Source organism: Bombina bombina, chromosome 2 (assembly GCF_027579735.1).
Source record: "Bombina bombina isolate aBomBom1 chromosome 2, aBomBom1.pri, whole genome shotgun sequence".
Classification (NCBI taxonomy): Eukaryota; Metazoa; Chordata; class Amphibia; order Anura; family Bombinatoridae; genus Bombina; species Bombina bombina.
Genome location: NC_069500.1, coordinates 1,252,320,126 through 1,252,338,790, shown reverse-complemented (window position 1 = coordinate 1,252,338,790; position 18,665 = coordinate 1,252,320,126). Strand labels below are relative to the sequence as shown.

The 18,665-nt window shown below is 43.3% G+C and overlaps 1 protein-coding gene across 1 annotated transcript in view; it reads left to right on the top strand.

Annotated features, from left to right (window-relative positions):
* Positions 1 to 18,665, top strand: part of TBC1D1 (TBC1 domain family member 1) — an 872,759-nt gene that overhangs the window by 360,078 nt on the left and 494,016 nt on the right. The window lies entirely within an intron of this gene.

The window sequence follows — 18,665 nt, the reverse complement described above, 5'->3', positions numbered from 1 at the left end:
CAAAACAAGAGGGAAATTTCGCCCAGTCCAAACCAGTCTGGAGACCGAACCAGGCTTGAAACAAGGGGAAGCAGGCCAAAAAACCTGCTGCTGCCTCTAAGACAGCATGAAGTAGTAGCCCCCGATCCGGGACCAGATCTAGTAGGGGGCAGACTTTCTCTCTTCACCCAGGCTTGGGCAAGAGACGTCCAGGATCCCTGGGCATTAGATATTGTTTCCCAGGGATATCTTCTGGACTTCAAAGCTTCATCTCCAAAGGGGAGATTTCATCTCTCACAATTATCTGTAAACCAGACAAAGAGAGAGGCATTCTTACGTTGTGTTCAAGACCTACTGGTTATGGGAGTGATCCACCCAGTTCCAAGGGAGGAACAGGGGCAGGGCTTCTATTCAAATCTGTTTATAGTTCCCAAAAAAGAGGGAACTTTCAGACCAATCTTGGATCTCAAGATCCTAAACAAATTTCTCAGAGTCCCATCCTTCAAGATGGAGACTATCCGAACCATCCTCCCTATGATCCAGGAGAGTCGATATATGACTACCGTGGACTTAAAGGATGCTTATCTCCACATTCCGATTCACAGAGATCATCGTCATTTCCTCAGGTTCGCCTTCATAGACAGGCATTTCCAGTTTGTGGCTCTTCCCTTCGGGTTAGCCACGGCACCAAGAATCTTTACGAAGGTTCTAGGGCCCCTACTGGCGGTTCTAAGGCCACGGGGCATAGAGGTGGCTCCTTACCTAGACGACATTCTGATACAGGCGTCGACTTTTCAAATCGCCAAGTCCCATACGGACATTGTTCTGGCCTTTCTGAGGTCTCACGGGTGGAAGGTGAACGAAGAAAAGAGTTCTCTCTCCCCTCTCACAAATTTCCTTCCTAGGAACACTGATAGATTCAGTAGAAATGAAATTTTTTCTGACAGAGGTCAGGTTATCAAAGCTTCTAATTTCCTGCCGTACTCTTCATTCCACTTCTCGGCCGTCAGTGGCTCAGTGTATGGAAGTAATCGGCCTAATGGTAGCGGCAAGGGACATAGTTCCGTTTGCCCGCCTACATCTCAGACCACTGCAACTTTGCATGCTCAATCAGTGGAATGGGGACTACACAGATTTGTCCCCTCTGCTAAATCTGGATCAAGAGACCAGGGATTCTCTTCTCTGGTGGTTATCTCAGGTCCATCTGTCCAGTGGAATGAGTTTCCGCAGGCCAGAGTGGACTATGGTGACGACAGATGCCAGCCTTCTGGGCTGGGGCGCAGTCTGGAACTCCCTCCTTTGGATAAACATTCTGGAACTGAGAACGATATTTAATGCTCTTCAGACTTGGCCTCAACTAGCTGCGGTCAGGTTCATCAGATTTCAGTCGGACAATATCACGACTGTAGCCTATATCAACCATCAAGGGGGGAACAAGAAGCCCCCTGGCAATGTTGGAGGTTTCAAAGATAATTCTATGGGCAGAGGTTCACTCTTGCAATCTCTCAGCTATCCATATCCCAGGAGTAGAGAACTGGGACGCGGATTTTCTAAGTCGGCAGACTTTTCATCTGGGGTAGTGGGAGCTCCATCCGGAGGTATTTGCCCAGCTGATTCAACTATGGGGCAAACCAGAACTGGATCTGATGGCGTCTCGTCAGAACGCCAAGCTTCCTTGTTACGGGTCCAGGTCAAGGGATCCCCAGGCAGCGCAGATAGATGCTCTAGCAGTGCCCTGGTCCTTCAGCCTGGCTTATGTGTTCCCACCATTTCCTCTCCTCCCTCGTCTGATTGCCAAGATTAAGCAGGAGAGAGCTTCAGTGATTTTGATAGCACCTGCGTGGCCACGCAGGACTTGGTATGCAGATCTGGTGGACATGTCATCCCTTCCACCATGGACTCTGCCGCTGAGGCAGGACCTTCTACTCCAAGGTCCATTCAAACATCCAAATCTAATTTCTCTGCGTCTGACTGCTTGGAGATTGAACGCTTGATTTTTTTCTCCGAGTCGGTCATTGATACCTTGATTCAGGCTCGAAAGCTTGTCACCAGGAAAATATATCATAAGATATGGTGTAAATATCTTTCTATCTTTCTGTGAATCCAGGGTTACTCATGGAGTAAGGTCAGGATTCCTAGGATATTATCCTTTCTCCAAGAAGGATTGGAGAAGGGATTGTCAGCTAGTTCCTTAAAGGGACAGATTTCTGCTCTGTCTATTCTTCTGTACAAGCGTCTGGCAGATGTTCCAGACGTTCAGGCGTTTTGTCAGGCTTTAGTTAGAATCAAGCCTGTGTTTAAACCTGTTGCTCTGCCATGGAGTTTAAATTTAGTTCTTAAAGTACTTCAATGGGTTACGTTTGAACATCTGCATTCCATAGATATCAAGCTTTTATCTTGGAAAGTTCTGTTTTTGGTAGCTATCTCTTCGGCTCAAAGAGTTTCAGAGTTATCTGCCTTACAGTGTGATTCCCCTTGTCCGATTCTCCATGCAGATAAGGTAGTTTTGCGTACCAAACCTGGGTTTCTTCCTAAGGTGGTATCTAATAAGAATATCAATCAGGAGATTGTTGTTCCGTTACTGTGTCCTAATTCTTCTTCAAAGAAGGAACGTCTATTACACAATCTTGACGTGGTTCGTGCTTTAAAGTTTTATTTACAAGCTACTAAGGATTTCCGTCAAACATCTGCATTGTTTGTTGTCTACTCTGGACAGAGGAGAGGTCAAAAGGCTTCGGGATCTTCTCTTTTTTTTTGGCTGAGAAACATAATCCGTTTAGCTTATGAGACTGCTGGCCAGCAGCCTCCTGAAAGAATTACAGCTCATTCCACTAGAGCGGTAGCTTCCACATGGGCTTTTAAACATGAGGCCTCTGTTGAACAGATTTGTAAGGCCGCGACTTGGTCTTCGCTTCATAATTTTTCTAAATTCTACAAATTTGATACTTTTGCTTCCTCGGAGGCTATTTTTGGGAGAAAGGTCTTGCAGGCAGTGGTGCCTTCCGTTTAAGTTCCTGCCTTGTCCCTCCCTTCATCCGTGTCCTAAAGCTTTGGTATTTGTTTCCCACAAGTAATGGATGAACCCGTGGACTGGATACACCTTACAAGAGAAAACAAAATTCATGCTTACCTGATAAATTTTTTTCTCTTGTGGTGTATCCAGTCCACAGCCCGCCCTGTCACTTTAAGGCAGGTGTTTTTTATTTTTAAACTACAGTCACCACTGCACCCTATAGTTTCTCCTTTTTTCTTGCTTGTCTTCGGTCGAATGACTGGGGGTGGCAGTTAGGGGAGGAGCTATATAGACAGCTCTGTTGTGGGTGTCCTCTTGCAACTTCCTGTTGGGAAGGAGAATATCCAACAAGTAATGGATGAACCCGTGGACTGGATACACCACAAGAGAAAGAAATTTATCAGGTAAGCATAAATTTTGTTTTGCAAACTGAGTAGTATTATTAAAGGGATAGTAAACCCATTTTTTTTCTTTCATGATTCAGATAGAGCATGCAATTTTAAGTAACTTTCTAATTTACTCATATTATCATTTTTTCTTCCTTCTCTTTGTATCTTTATTTAAAAAGCAGAAATGTATGTTTAAGAGCCGGCCCACTTTTGGTTCAGGACCTGGGTTGCACTTGCTTATTGGTGACTAAATGTAACTAACTAATCAGCAAGTGCAACCTAGGTTCTGAACCAAAAATGGGCCGGCTCTTAAACATACTTTTCTGTTTTTTAAATAAATATACCAAGAGAAGGAAGAAAAATTGATAATAGGAGTAAATTAGGAAGTTGCTTACAATTGCATGCTCTATCTGAATCATGAAAGAAAAAAATGTGGGTTTACTATCCCTTTAAGCAGCTGGTTGGGTGCAGTACAACACTTTGCAATATTATAACATTTTCTGTTACATATAAATGTTACTTTAAGCTATTCAAAGCACAAATTAATTGCATAATTTAATATTGATAATTGTGCACCAAGCATTGAAAAAAAAAAAAATGAATCGGGTCCTGGGGAGAGCAGTGCTCTTTTTGCTATTTTTATGTGTTGGCCATATTTATTGTCATTTTAAAATGACCATTGGAATATTTTTTTTCTGTCGTGTAAATTAGGGGACGTTTTAAAATGTATTTAGTTTTTTTTTTTTAAAGTGTGTTTCTTTATCACACATATAGAGACATGTCTCTATCAACCAACAGAGTTCAAGGAGTTTCCTTTATCAGCCATTGAGCGATACATTGGTACAAAGTACACCACTAATACTGCAGTATTTGTTTACATTTCTCCAACATAGGTGTGTCCGGTCCACGGCGTCATCTTTACTTGTGGGATATTCTCTTCCCCAACAGGAAATGGCAAAGAGCCCAGCAAAGCTGGTCACATGATCCCTCCTAGGCTCCGCCTTCCCCAGTCATTCTCTTTGCCGTTGCACAGGCAACATCTCCACGGAGATGGCTCAGAGTTTTTTGGTGTTTAAATGTAGTTTTTATTCTTCTATCAAGAGTTTGTTATTTTAAAATAGTGCTGGTATGTACTATTTACTCTGAAACAGAAAAGAGATGAAGATTTCTGTTTGTAAGAGGAAAATGATTTTAGCAACCGTTACTAAAATCGATGGCTGTTTCCACACAGGACTGTTGAGAGGAATTAACTTCAGTTGGGGGAAACAGTGAGCAGACTTTGGCTGCTTGAGGTATGACACATTTCTAACAAGACTTGGTAATGCTGGAAGCTGTCATTTTCCCTATGGGATCCGGTAAGCCATTTTCTTAATTTTCAATATAAGAATAAAAGGGCTTCACAAGGGCTTTAAAGACTGGTAGACATTTTTCTGGGCCAAAACGATTACTTTATAAGCATATTTAATGGTTTATAACTTTGGAGAGTTATTTTAATCTTGGGAATTTTATTAAAAAAAACGGCAGGCACTGTATTGGACACCTTTTTCACTGGGGGCCTTTTCTAGTCATAGGCAGAGCCTCATTTTCGCGCCACTAATGCGCAGTTGTTTTTGAGAAGCAAGGCATGCAGATGCATGTGTGAGGAGCTCAGATCCACTGAAAAAGCTTATTGAAGGCGTCATTTGGTATCGTATTCCCCTCTGGGCTTGGTTGGGTCTCAGCAAAGCAGATACCAGGGACTGTATAGGGGTTAAATGTAAAAACGGCTCCGGTTCCGTTATTTTAAGAGTTAAAGCTTTCAAATTTGGTGTGCAATACTTTTAAGGCTTTATGACACTGTGGTGAAATTTTGGTGAATTTTGAACATTTCCTTCATACTTTTGCGTATATTCAGTAAAAAAGTGTGTTCAGTTTAAAATTTAAAGAGACAGTAACGGTTTTATTTTAAAACGTTTTTTGTGCTTTGTTATCAAGTTTATGCCTATTAACATGTCTGAACTATCAGATAGACGATGTTCTGTATGTTCGGAAGCCAAGGTTCCTCTCCATTTAAATATATGTGATGAATGTGACAAACAAAGTAGGGACAATGATGCCACTGATAATAATGTTGCCCAAAAGGATTCCTTAAGTGAGGGGAGTAAGCATGGTACTGCATCATCTCCTTCTATGTCTACACCAGTCTTGCCCACTCAGGAGGTCCCTAGTGAATCTAGTGCACCAATCCTCCTTACTATGCAACAATTAACGGCTGTAATGGATAATTCTATTAAAAACATTTTAGCCAAAATGCCCACCTATCAGCGAAAGCGCGACTGCTCTGTTTTAGATACTGAAGAGCATGAGGACGCTGATGATAATGGTTCTGACATGCCCTTACACCAGTCTGAAGGGGCTAGGGAGGTTTTGTCTGAGGGAGAAATTTCAGATTCTGGAAAAATTTCTCAACAAGCTGAACCTGACGTTATTACATTTAAATTTAAATTGGAACATCTCCGCGCTCTGCTTAAGGAGGTGTTATCTACTCTGGATGATTGTGACAATTTGGTCATTCCAGAGAAATTATGTAAGATGGACAGGTTCCTAGAGGTCCCGGTGCCCCCCGAAGCTTTTCCTATACCCAAGCGGGTGGCGGACATTGTAAATAAAGAATGGGAAAGGCCCGGCATACCTTTTGTCCCTCCCCCTATATTTAAGAAATTATTTCCTATGGTCGACCCCAGGAAGGACTTATGGCAGACAGTCCCCAAGGTCGAGGGGGCGGTTTCTACTCTAAATAAACGCACCACTATCCCTATAGAAGATAGTTGTGCTTTCAAAGATCCTATGGATAAAAAATTTGAGGGTTTGCTTAAAAAGATGTTTGTTCAGCAAGGTTACCTTCTACAACCAATTTCATGCATTGTTCCTGTCACTACAGCAGCGTGTTTCTGGTTCGAGGAACTAGAAAAGTCGCTCAATCAAGCATCCTCTTATGAGGAGGTTATGGACAGAGTTCAAGCACTTAAGTTGGCTAACTCTTTTACCTTAGACGCCACTTTGCAATTAGCTAGATTAGCGGCGAAAAATTCAGGTTTTGCTATTGTGGCGCGCAGAGCGCTTTGGCTGAAGTCTTGGTCAGCGGATGTGTCCTCCAAGAACAGATTGCTTAACATCCCTTTCAAGGGGAAAACGCTGTTTGGCCCTGACTTGAAAGAGATTATTTCAGACATCACTGGGGGAAAGGGCCACGCCCTTCCTCAGGATAGGTCTTTTAAGGCTAAAAATAAAACAAATTTTCGTCCCTTTCGCAGAAACGGACCAGCCTCAAATTCTACATCCTCTAAGCAAGAGGGTAATTCTTCTCAAACCAAGCCAGCCTGGAGACCGATGCAAGGCTGGAACAAAGGTAAGCAGGCCAAGAAGCCCGCTACCGCTACCAAGACAGCATGAGATGCTGGCCCCCGATCCGGGACCGGATCTGGTGGGGGGCAGACTCTCTCTCTTCGCTCAGGCTTGGGCAAGAGATGTTCAGGATCCTTGGGCGCTAGAAATAGATTCTCAAGGTTATCTCCTGGAATTCAAGGAACTACCCCCAAGGGGAAGGTTCCACAGGTCTCAATTGTCTTCAGACCAAATAAAAAGACAGGCATTCTTACATTGTGTAGAAGACCTGTTAAAAATGGGAGTGATTCATCCTGTTCCATTAGGAGAACAAGGGATGGGGTTTTACTCCAATCTGTTCATAGTTCCCAAAAAAGAGGGAACATTCAGGCCAATTTTGGATCTCAAGATCCTAAACAAATTTCTCAAGGTCCCATAGTTCAAGATGGAAACCATTCGGACAATTCTTCCTACCATCCAGGAAGGTCAATTCATGACCACGGTGGATTTAAAGGATGCGTATCTACATATTCCTATCCACAAGGAACATCATCGGTTCCTAAGATTCGCCTTTCTGGACAAGCATTACCAGTTTGTGGCACTTCCATTCGGACTAGCCACTGCTCCAAGAATTTTCACAAAGGTACTAGCGTCCCTTCTAGCGGTGCTAAGGCCAAGGGGCATTGCAGTAGTACCCTACTTGGACGACATACTGATTCAAGCGTCGTCTCTACCACAAGCAAAGGCTCATACGGACATTTTCCTAGCCTTTCTCAGATCTCACGGGTGGAAAGTGAACGTAGAAAAAAGTTCTCTATTTCCGTCAACAAGAGTTCCCTTCTTGGGAACAATAATAGACTCCTTGGAAATGAAGATTTCTCCAACATAGGTGTGTCCGGTCCACGGCGTCATCCTTACTTGTGGGATATTCTCTTCCCCAACAGGAAATGGCAAAGAGCCCAGCAAAGCTGGTCACATGATCCCTCCTAGGCTCCGCCTTCCCCAGTCATTCTCTTTGCCGTTGTACAGGCAACATCTCCACGGAGATGGCTTAGAGTTTTTTAGTGTTTAACTGTAGTTTTTCATTATTCAATCAGCAAATAGTGCTGGTACGTACTATTTACTCAGAAACAGAAAAGAGATGAAGAATTCTGTTTGTATGAGGAAAATGATTTTAGCAACCGTAACTAAAATCCATGGCTGTTCCACACAGGACTGTTGAGAGCAATTAACTTCAGTTGGGGGAACAGTGTGCAGTCTCTTACTGCTTGAGGTATGACACATTCTAACAAGACGATGTAATGCTGGAAGCTGTCATTTTCCCTATGGGATCCGGTAAGCCATGTTTATTACGATTGTAAATAAGGGCTTCACAAGGGCTTATTTAAACTGTAGACTTTTTCTGGGCTAAATCGATTGATTATTAACACATATTTAGCCTTGAGGAATCATTTTATATGGGTATTTTGATATAATAATATCGGCAGGCACTGTTTTAGACACCTTATTCTTTAGGGGCTTTCCCAAAGCATAGGCAGAGTCTTATTTTCGCGCCGGTGTTGCGCACTTGTTTTTGAGAGGCATGGCATGCAGTCGCATGTGAGAGGAGCTCTGATACTTATAAAAGACTTCTGAAGGCGTCATTTGGTATCGTATTCCCCTTTGGGTTTGGTTGGGTCTCAGCAAAGCAGATACCAGGGACTGTAAAGGGGTTTAAAGCTTAAAACGGCTCCGGTTCCGTTATTTTAAGGGTTAAAGCTCCCAAAATTGGTGTGCAATATTTTCAAAGCTTTAAGACGCTGTGGTGAAAATTTGGTGAATTTTGAACAATTCCTTCATGTTTTTTCGCAATTGCAGTAATAAAGTGTGTTCAGTTTAAAATTTAAAGTGACAGTAACGGTTTTATTTTAAAACGTTTTTTGTACTTTCTGTTCAAGTTTATGCCTGTTTAACATGTCTGAACTACCAGATAGACTGTGTTCTGAATGTGGGGAAGCCAGAATTCCTATTCATTTAAATAAATGTGATTTATGTGATAATGACAATGATGCCCAAGATGATTCCTCAAGTGAGGGGAGTAAGCATGGTACTGCATCATTCCCTCCTTCGTCTACACGAGTCTTGCCCACTCAGGAGGCCCCTAGTACATCTAGCGCGCCAATACTCCTTACTATGCAACAATTAACGGCTGTAATGGATAATTCTGTCAAAAACATTTTAGCCAAAATGAACCCTTGTCAGCGTAAGCGTGGCTGCTCTGTTTTAGTTACTGAAGAGCATGACGACGCTGATATTAATATCTCTGAAGGGCCCCTAACCCAATCTGAGGGGGCCAGGGAGGTTTTGTCTGAGGGAGAAATTACTGATTTAGGGAACATTTCTCAGCAGGCTGAATCTGATGTGATTACATTTAAATTTAAATTGGAACATCTCCGCATTTTGCTTAGGGAGGTATTATCCACTCTGGATGATTGTGAAAATTTTGTCATCCCAGAGAAACTATGTAAAATGGACAAGTTCCTAGAGGTGCCGGGGCTCCCAGAAGCTTTTCCTATACCCAAGCGGGTGGCGGACATTGTTAATAAAGAATGGGAAAGGCCCGGTATTCCTTTCGTCCCTCCCCCCATATTTAAAAAATTGTTTCCTATGGTCGACCCCAGAAAGGACTTATGGCAGTCAGTCCCCAAGGTCGAGGGAGCGGTTTCTACTTTAAACAAACGCACCACTATTCCCATAGAGGATAGTTGTGCTTTCAAAGATCCTATGGATAAAAAATTAGAAGGTTTGCTTAAAAAGATGTTTGTTCAGCAGGGTTACCTTCTACAACCCATTTCATGCATTGTCCCTGTCACTACTGCCGCATATTTCTGGTTTGATGAACTGCTTAAGGTGCTCGATAGTGACTCTCCTCCTTATGAGGAGATTATGGACAGAATCAATGCTCTCAAATTGGCTAATTCTTTCACTCTAGACGCCTCTTTGCAATTGGCTAAGTTAGCGGCTAAGAACTCTGGGTTTGCTATTGTGGCGCGCAGAGCGCTTTGGTTGAAATCTTGGTCGGCTGATGCGTCTTCCAAGAACAAGCTACTAAACATTCCTTTCAAGGGGAAAACGTTGTTTGGTCCTGACTTGAAAGAGATTATCTCTGATATCACTGGGGGTAAGGGCCACGCCCTTCCTCAGGATCGGCCTTTCAAGGCAAAAAATAGACCTAATTTTCGTCCCTTTCGTAAAAACGGACCAGCCCAAGGTGCTACGTCCTCTAAGCAAGAGGGTAATACTTCTCAGGCCAAGCCAGCTTGGAGACCAATGCAAGGCTGGAACAAGGGAAAGCAGGCCAAGAAACCTGCCACTGCTACCAAGACAGCATGAAATCTTGGCCCCCGATCCGGGACCGGATCTGGTGGGGGGCAGACTCTCTCTCTTCGCTCAGGCTTGGGCAAGAGATGTTCTGGATCCTTGGGCGCTAGAAATAGTCTCCCAGGGTTATCTTCTGGAATTCAAGGGACTTCCCCCAAGGGGGAGGTTCCACAGGTCGCAGTTGTCTTCAGACCACATAAAAAGACAGGCGTTCTTACATTGTGTAGAAGACCTGTTAAAAATGGGAGTGATTCATCCTGTTCCATTAAGAGAACAGGGGATGGGGTTCTACTCCAATCTGTTCATAGTTCCCAAAAAAGAGGGAACGTTCAGACCAATCCTAGATCTCAAGATCTTAAACAAATTTCTCAAGGTCCCATCGTTCAAGATGGAAACCATTCGAACTATCCTTCCTTCCATCCAGGAAGGTCAATTCATGACCACGGTGGATTTAAAGGATGCGTATCTACATATTCCTATCCACAAGGAACATCATCGGTTCCTAAGGTTTGCATTCCTGGACAAACATTACCAGTTCGTGGCGCTTCCTTTCGGATTAGCCACTGCTCCAAGGATTTTCACAAAGGTACTAGGGTCCCTTCTAGCGGTGCTAAGACCAAGGGGCATTGCAGTAGTACCTTACCTGGACGACATTCTGATTCAAGCGTCGTCCCTTCCTCAAGCAAAGGCTCACACGGACATTGTCCTGGCCTTTCTCAGATCTCACGGCTGGAAAGTGAACGTGGAAAAGAGTTCTCTATCCCCGTCAACAAGGGTTCCCTTCTTGGGAACAATTATAGACTCCTTAGAAATGAGGATCTTTCTAACAGAGGCCAGAAAAACAAAGCTTCTGGACTCTTGTCGGATACTTCATTCCGTTCCTCTTCCTTCCATAGCTCAGTGCATGGAAGTGATCGGGTTGATGGTGGCGGCGATGGACATAGTTCCTTTTGCGCGCATTCATCTAAGACCATTACAACTGTGCATGCTCAGTCAGTGGAATGGGGACTATACAGACTTGTCTCCGAAGATACAAGTAAATCAGAAGACCAGAGACTCACTCCGTTGGTGGCTGTCCCTGGACAATCTGTCTCAAGGGATGATGTTCCACAGACCAGAGTGGGTCATTGTCACGACCGACGCCAGTCTGATAGGCTGGGGCGCGGTCTGGGGATCCCTGAAAGCTCAGGGTCTTTGGTCTCGGGAAGAATCTCTTCTACCGATAAATATTCTGGAACTGAGAGCGATATTCAATGCTCTCCAGGCCTGGCCCCAGCTTGCGAGGACCAGGTTCATACGGTTTCAATCAGACAACATGACGACTGTTGCGTACATCAACCATCAGGGGGGAACAAGGAGTTCCCTAGCGATGGAAGAAGTAACCAAAATTATTCTTTGGGCGGAGTCTCACTCCTGCCACCTGTCTGCTATCCACATCCCAGGAGTGGAAAATTGGGAAGCGGATTTTCTGAGTCGGCAGACATTGCATCCGGGGGAGTGGGAACTCCATCCGGAAATCTTTGCCCAAGTCACTCACCTGTGGGGCATTCCAGACATGGATCTGATGGCCTCTCGTCAGAACTTCAAAGTTCCTTGCTACGGGGCCAGATCCAGGGATCCCAAGGCGGCTCTAGTGGATGCACTAGTAGCACCTTGGACCTTCAAACTAGCTTATGTGTTCCCGCCATTTCCTCTCATCCCCAGGCTGATAGCCAGGATCAAGCAGGAGAGGGCGTCGGTGATCTTGATAGCTCCTGCGTGGCCACGCAGGACTTGGTATGCAGATCTGGTGAATATGTCATCGGCTCCACCTTGGAAGCTACCTTTGAGACGAGACCTTCTTGTTCAGGGTCCGTTCGAACATCCGAATCTGGTTTCACTCCAGCTGACTGCTTGGAGATTGAACGCTTGATTTTATCGAAGCGAGGATTCTCAGATTCTGTTATCGATACTCTTGTTCAGGCCAGAAAGCCTGTGACTAGAAAGATTTACCACAAAATTTGGAAAAAATATATCTGTTGGTGTGAATCTAAAGGATTCCCTTGGGACAAGGTTAAGATTCCTAGGATTCTATCCTTCCTTCAAGAAGGATTGGAAAAAGGATTATCTGCAAGTTCCCTGAAGGGACAGATTTCTGCCTTGTCGGTATTACTTCACAAAAAGCTGGCAGCTGTGCCAGATGTTCAAGCCTTTGTTCAGGCTCTGGTTAGAATCAAGCCTGTTTACAAACCTTTGACTCCTCCTTGGAGTCTCAATTTAGTTCTTTCAGTTCTTCAGGGGGTTCCGTTTGAACCCTTACATTCCGTTGATATTAAGTTATTATCTTGGAAAGTTTTGTTTTTGGTTGCAATTTCTTCTGCTAGAAGAGTTTCAGAATTATCTGCTCTGCAGTGTTCTCCTCCTTATCTGGTGTTCCATGCAGATAAGGTGGTTTTGCGTACTAAACCTGGTTTTCTTCCGAAAGTTGTTTCTAACAAAAACATTAACCAGGAGATAGTCGTGCCTTCTTTGTGTCCGAATCCAGTTTCAAAGAAGGAACGTTTGTTGCACAATTTGGATGTAGTTCGTGCTCTAAAATTCTATTTAGATGCTACAAAGGATTTTAGACAAACATCTTCCTTGTTTGTTGTTTATTCTGGTAAAAGGAGAGGTCAAAAAGCAACTTCTACCTCTCTCTCTTTTTGGCTTAAAAGCATCATCAGATTGGCTTACGAGACTGCCGGACGGCAGCCTCCTGAAAGAATCACAGCTCATTCCACTAGGGCTGTGGCTTCCACATGGGCCTTCAAGAACGAGGCTTCTGTTGATCAGATATGTAAGGCAGCGACTTGGTCTTCACTGCACACTTTTACTAAATTTTACAAATTTGATACTTTTGCTTCTTCTGAGGCTATTTTTGGGAGAAAGGTTTTGCAAGCCGTGGTGCCTTCCATCTAGGTGACCTGATTTGCTCCCTCCCTTCATCCGTGTCCTAAAGCTTTGGTATTGGTTCCCACAAGTAAGGATGACGCCGTGGACCGGACACACCTATGTTGGAGAAAACAGAATTTATGTTTACCTGATAAATTACTTTCTCCAACGGTGTGTCCGGTCCACGGCCCGCCCTGGTTTTTTAATCAGGTCTGATAATTTATTTTCTTTAACTACAGTCACCACGGTATCATATGATTTCTCCTATGCAAATATTCCTCCTTTACGTCGGTCGAATGACTGGGGAAGGCGGAGCCTAGGAGGGATCATGTGACCAGCTTTGCTGGGCTCTTTGCCATTTCCTGTTGGGGAAGAGAATATCCCACAAGTAAGGATGACGCCGTGGACCGGACACACCGTTGGAGAAAGTAATTTATCAGGTAAACATAAATTCTGTTTTTTCTGACAGAAGCCAGAAAATCAAAACTTCTAAGCTCTTGTCAAGTACTTCATTCTGTTCTTCTTTCTTCCATAGCGCAGTGCATGGAAGTAATAGGTTTGATGGTTGCGGCAATGGACATAGTTCCTTTTGCGCGAATTCATCTAAGACCATTACAACTGTGCATGCTCAGACAGTGGAATGGGGATTATACAGATTTGTCCCCGACGATCCAAGTAGATCAGAGGACCAGAGATTCACTCCGTTGGTGGCTGACCCTGGACAACCTGTCCCAAGGGATGAGCTTCAGAAGACCAGAGTGGGTCATTGTAACGACCGACGCCAGCCTGGTGGGCTGGGGCGCGGTCTGGAAACACCTGAAGGCTCAGGGTCTATGGTCTCGGGAAGAATCTCTTCTCCCGATAAACATTCTGGAACTGAGAGCGATATTCAATGCTCTCAAGGCTTGGCCTCAACTAGCAAAGGCCAAATTCATAAGGTTTCAATCAGACAACATGACGACTGTTGCATATATCAACCATCAGGGGGGAACAAGGAGTTCCCTGGCGATGGAAGAAGTGACCAAAGTAATTCAATGGGCGGAGCTTCACTCCTGCCACTTGTCTGCAATCCACATCCCAGGAGTGGAAAATTGGGAAGCGGATTTTCTGAGTCGTCAGACATTTCATCCGGGGGAGTGGGAACTCCATCCGGAAATCTTTGCCCAAATAACTCAATTATGGGGCATTCCAGACATGGATCTGATGGCGTCTCGTCAGAACTTCAAGGTTCCTTGCTACGGGTCCAGATCCAGGGATCCCAAGGCGACTCTAGTAGATGCACTAGTAGCGCCCTGGACCTTCAACCTAGCTTATATGTTCCCACCGTTTCCTCTCATTCCCAGGCTGGTAGCCAGGATCAATCAAGAGAGGGCTTCGGTGATCTTGATAGCTCCTGCGTGGCCACGCAGAACTTGGTATGCAGACCTGGTGAATATGTCATCGGCTCCACCATGGAAGCTACCTTTGAGACGGGACCTTCTTGTTCAAGGTCCGTTCGAACATCCGAATCTGGCATCACTCCAACTGACTGCTTGGAGATTGAACGCTTGATTTTATCAAAGCGTGGGTTCTCAGATTCTGTCATTGATACTCTTATTCAGGCTAGAAAGCCTGTAACTAGGAAAATTTACCATAAAGTATGGAAGAAATATATCTGTTGGTGCGAATCGAAAGGATTCCCATGGAACAGGGTAAAAATTCCTAAGATTCTATCCTTTCTACAAGAGGGTTTGGAGAAAGGATTATCTGCAAGTTCTTTGAAGGGACAGATTTCTGCTTTATCTGTTTTACTTCACAAGAAGCTGGCGGCTGTGCCAGATGTTCAGGCTTTTGTTCAGGCCCTGGTTAGAATCAAGCCTGTTTACAAACCTTTGACTCCTCCTTGGAGTCTCAATTTAGTTCTTTCAGTTCTTCAAGGGGTTCCGTTTGAACCCTTACATTCCGTAGATATTAAGTTATTATCTTGGAAAGTTTTGTTTTTGGTTGCAATTTCTTCTGCTAGAAGAGTTTCAGAGTTATCTGCTCTGCAGTGTTCTCCTCCTTATCTGGTGTTCCACGCAGATAAGGTGGTTTTGCGTACTAAACCTGGTTTTCTTCCGAAAGTTGTTTCTAACAAAAATATTAACCAGGAGATAGTGGTGCCTTCTTTGTGTCCGAATCCAGTTTCAAAGAAGGAACGTTTGTTGCACAATTTGGATGTAGTTCGTGCTCTAAAATTCTATTTAGAGGCTACAAAGGATTTCAGACAAACATCTTCCTTGTTTGTTGTTTATTCCGGTAAAAGGAGAGGTCAAAAAGCAACTTCTACCTCTCTCTCTTTTTGGCTTAAAAGCATCATCAGATTGGCTTATGAGACTGCCGGACGGCAGCCTCCTGAAAGAATCACAGCTCATTCCACTAGGGCTGTGGCTTCCACATGGGCCTTCAAGAACGAGGCTTCTGTTGATCAGATATGTAAGGCAGCGACTTGGTCTTCACTGCACACTTTTACCAAATTTTACAAATTTGATACTTTTGCTTCTTCTGAGGCTATTTTTGGGAGAAAGGTTTTGCAAACCGTGGTGCCTTCCATCTAGGTGACCTGATTTGCTCCCTCCCATCATCCGTGTCCTAAAGCTTTGGTATTGGTTCCCACAAGTAAGGATGACGCCGTGGACCGGACACACCTATGTTGGAGAAAACAGAATTTATGTTTACCTGATAAATTACTTTCTCCAACGGTGTGTCCGGTCCACGGCCCGCCCTGGTTTTTTAATCAGGTCTGATGATTTAATTTCTCTAACTACAGTCACCACGGTATCATATGATTTCTCCTATGCAAATATTCCTCCTTTACTTCGGTCGAATGACTGGGGAAGGCGGAGCCTAGGAGGGATCATGTGACCAGCTTTGCTGGGCTCTTTGCCATTTCCTGTTGGGGAAGAGAATATCCCACAAGTAAGGATGACGCCGTGGACCGGACACACCGTTGGAGAAAGTAATTTATCAGGTAAACATAAATTCTGTTTTTTAAAATGTTTACTTAAAGGGATACTGAACCCAATTTTTTTCTTTCATGATTCAGATAGAGCATGCAATTTTAAGCAACGTTCTAATTTACTCCTATTATCATTTTGTCTTTGTTCTTTTGCTATCTTTATTTAAAAAAGCAGAAATCTAAGCTTACGAGCCTGCCTATCTTTGGTTCAGCAACTGGGTAATGCTTGCTGATTGGTGGCTAAATGTAGCCACCATTCAGCAAGCTCTATCCAGGGTGCTGAACCAAAAATGGTCCGGCTCCTTAGCTCAGATTTCTGCTTTTTCAAATAAAGATAGCAAGAGAACAAAGACAAAATGATAATAGGCATAAATTAGAAAGTTGCTTAAAATTGCATGCTCTATCTGAATCATGAAAGAAAAAATTTGGGTTCAATATCTCTTTAACATTTTTCAGGCAAATAAACATTTCAACAAGTCTGTATGCTGCTCTTTCAAATGTATGTTTATGCACAGTATCCCTTTAAACTCTGCTAGTTTGAAATCTTAGTGGATAGAAGGTAATCTGCTTTCAGTAACTAACCTAGCAGTCTAATCTGCTTTTTTCACTCATTCCCTGGGACTGTGACCTACATTATATAGGTTTCAGATCCCTGCTTATTACAAAACTGACCGTCCTGGTTAGAAACTGTATTCCACCATATTGTCACAGACAGGACTACTTTCCAAGAGGTACAGTGGGGAGAGTGTGAGTTTAAAGGGATAAACGGCACCAGCTACTTTATCTTAATTATTTACCAGGCCATAAAAACCAACCCAAATACATCCAAAATTCTACCTACTGCTCCTCAAATCAGTAATTGTTTCCATCACCTGGGACAAGAGTCATCCCTAAATTAGACTTTCAACCCAAAAAACAAATAAGAATTATTAAATTCATGATGTTGTTAATACCACAATATTTTCAGAAAGCTATGGATTCAGATAGTAGAGCACAAAACAGATCTGATTAAATACATGAAATTAGATGACATGGATATAAAAATATAAATACACAATGCAAAACAATTATACAAAATAACTAGGGCTGCAACTAACGATTATTTCTCCAACATAGGTGTGTCCGGTCCACGGCGTCATCCTTACTTGTGGGATATTCTCTTCCCCAACAGGAAATGGCAAAGAGCCCAGCAAAGCTGGTCACATGATCCCTCCTAGGCTCCGCCTACCCCAGTCATTCTCTTTGCCGTTGTACAGGCAACATCTCCACGGAGATGGCTTAGAGTTTTTTAGTGTTTAACTGTAGTTTTTATTCTTCTATCAAGAGTTTGTTATTTTAAAATAGTGCTGGTATGTACTATTTACTCTGAAACAGAAAAGAGATGAAGATTTCTGTTTGTATGAGGAAAATGATTTTAGCAACCGTCACTAAAATCCATGGCTGTTCCACACAGGACTGTTGAGAGCAATTAACTTCAGTTGGGGGAACAGTGAGCAGTCTCTTGCTGCTTGAGGTATGACACATTCTAACAAGACGATGTAATGCTGGAAGCTGTCATTTTCCCTATGGGATCCGGTAAGCCATGTTTATTACGATCTTAAATAAGGGCTTCACAAGGGCTTATTAAGACTGTAGACTTTTTCTGGGCTAAATCGATTCATTATTAACACATATTTAGCCTTGAGGAATCATTTATTCTGGGTATTTTGATATAATAATATCGGCAGGCACTGTTTTAGACACCTTATTCTTTAGGGGCTTTCCCAAATCATAGGCAGAGCCTCATTTTCGCGCCGGTGTTGCGCACTTGTTTTTGAGAGGCATGACATGCAGTCGCATGTGAGAGGAGCTCTGATACTTAGAAAAGACTTCTGAAGGCGTCATTTGGTATCGTATTCCCCTTTGGGCTTGGTTGGGTCTCAGCAAAGCAGATACCAGGGACTGTAAAGGGGTTAAAGTTAAAAACGGCTCCGGTTCCGTTATTTTAAGGGTTAAAGCTTCCAAATTTGGTGTGCAATACTTTTAAGGCTTTAAGACACTGTGGTGAAAATTTGGTGAATTTTGAACAATTCCTTCATGTTTTTTCGCAATTGCAGTAATAAAGTGTGTTCAGTTTAAAATTTAAAGCGACAGTAACGGTTTTATTTTAAAACGTTTTTTGTACTTTGTTATCAAGTTTATGCCTGTTTAACATGTCTGAACTACCAGATAGACTGTGTTCTGAATGTGGGGAAGCCAGAATTCCCATTCATTTAAATAAATGTGATTTATGTGACAATGATGCCCAAGATGATTCCTCAAGTGAGGGGAGTAAGCATGGTACTGCATCATTCCCTCCTTCGTCTACACGAGTCTTGCCCACTCAGGAGGCCCCTAGTACATCTAGCGCGCCAATACTCCTTACTATGCAACAATTAACGGCTGTAATGGATAATTCTGTCAAAAACATTTTAGCCAAAATGAACACTTATCAGCGTAAGCGCGACTGCTCTGTTTTAGATACTGAAGAGCATGACGACGCTGATAATAATGGTTCTGAAGGGCCCCTAACCCAGTCTGAAGGGGCCAGGGAGGTTTTGTCTGAGGGAGAAATTACTGATTCAGGGAACATTTCTCAACAAGCTGAACCTGATGTGATTACGTTTAAATTTAAGTTGGAACATCTCCGCATTCT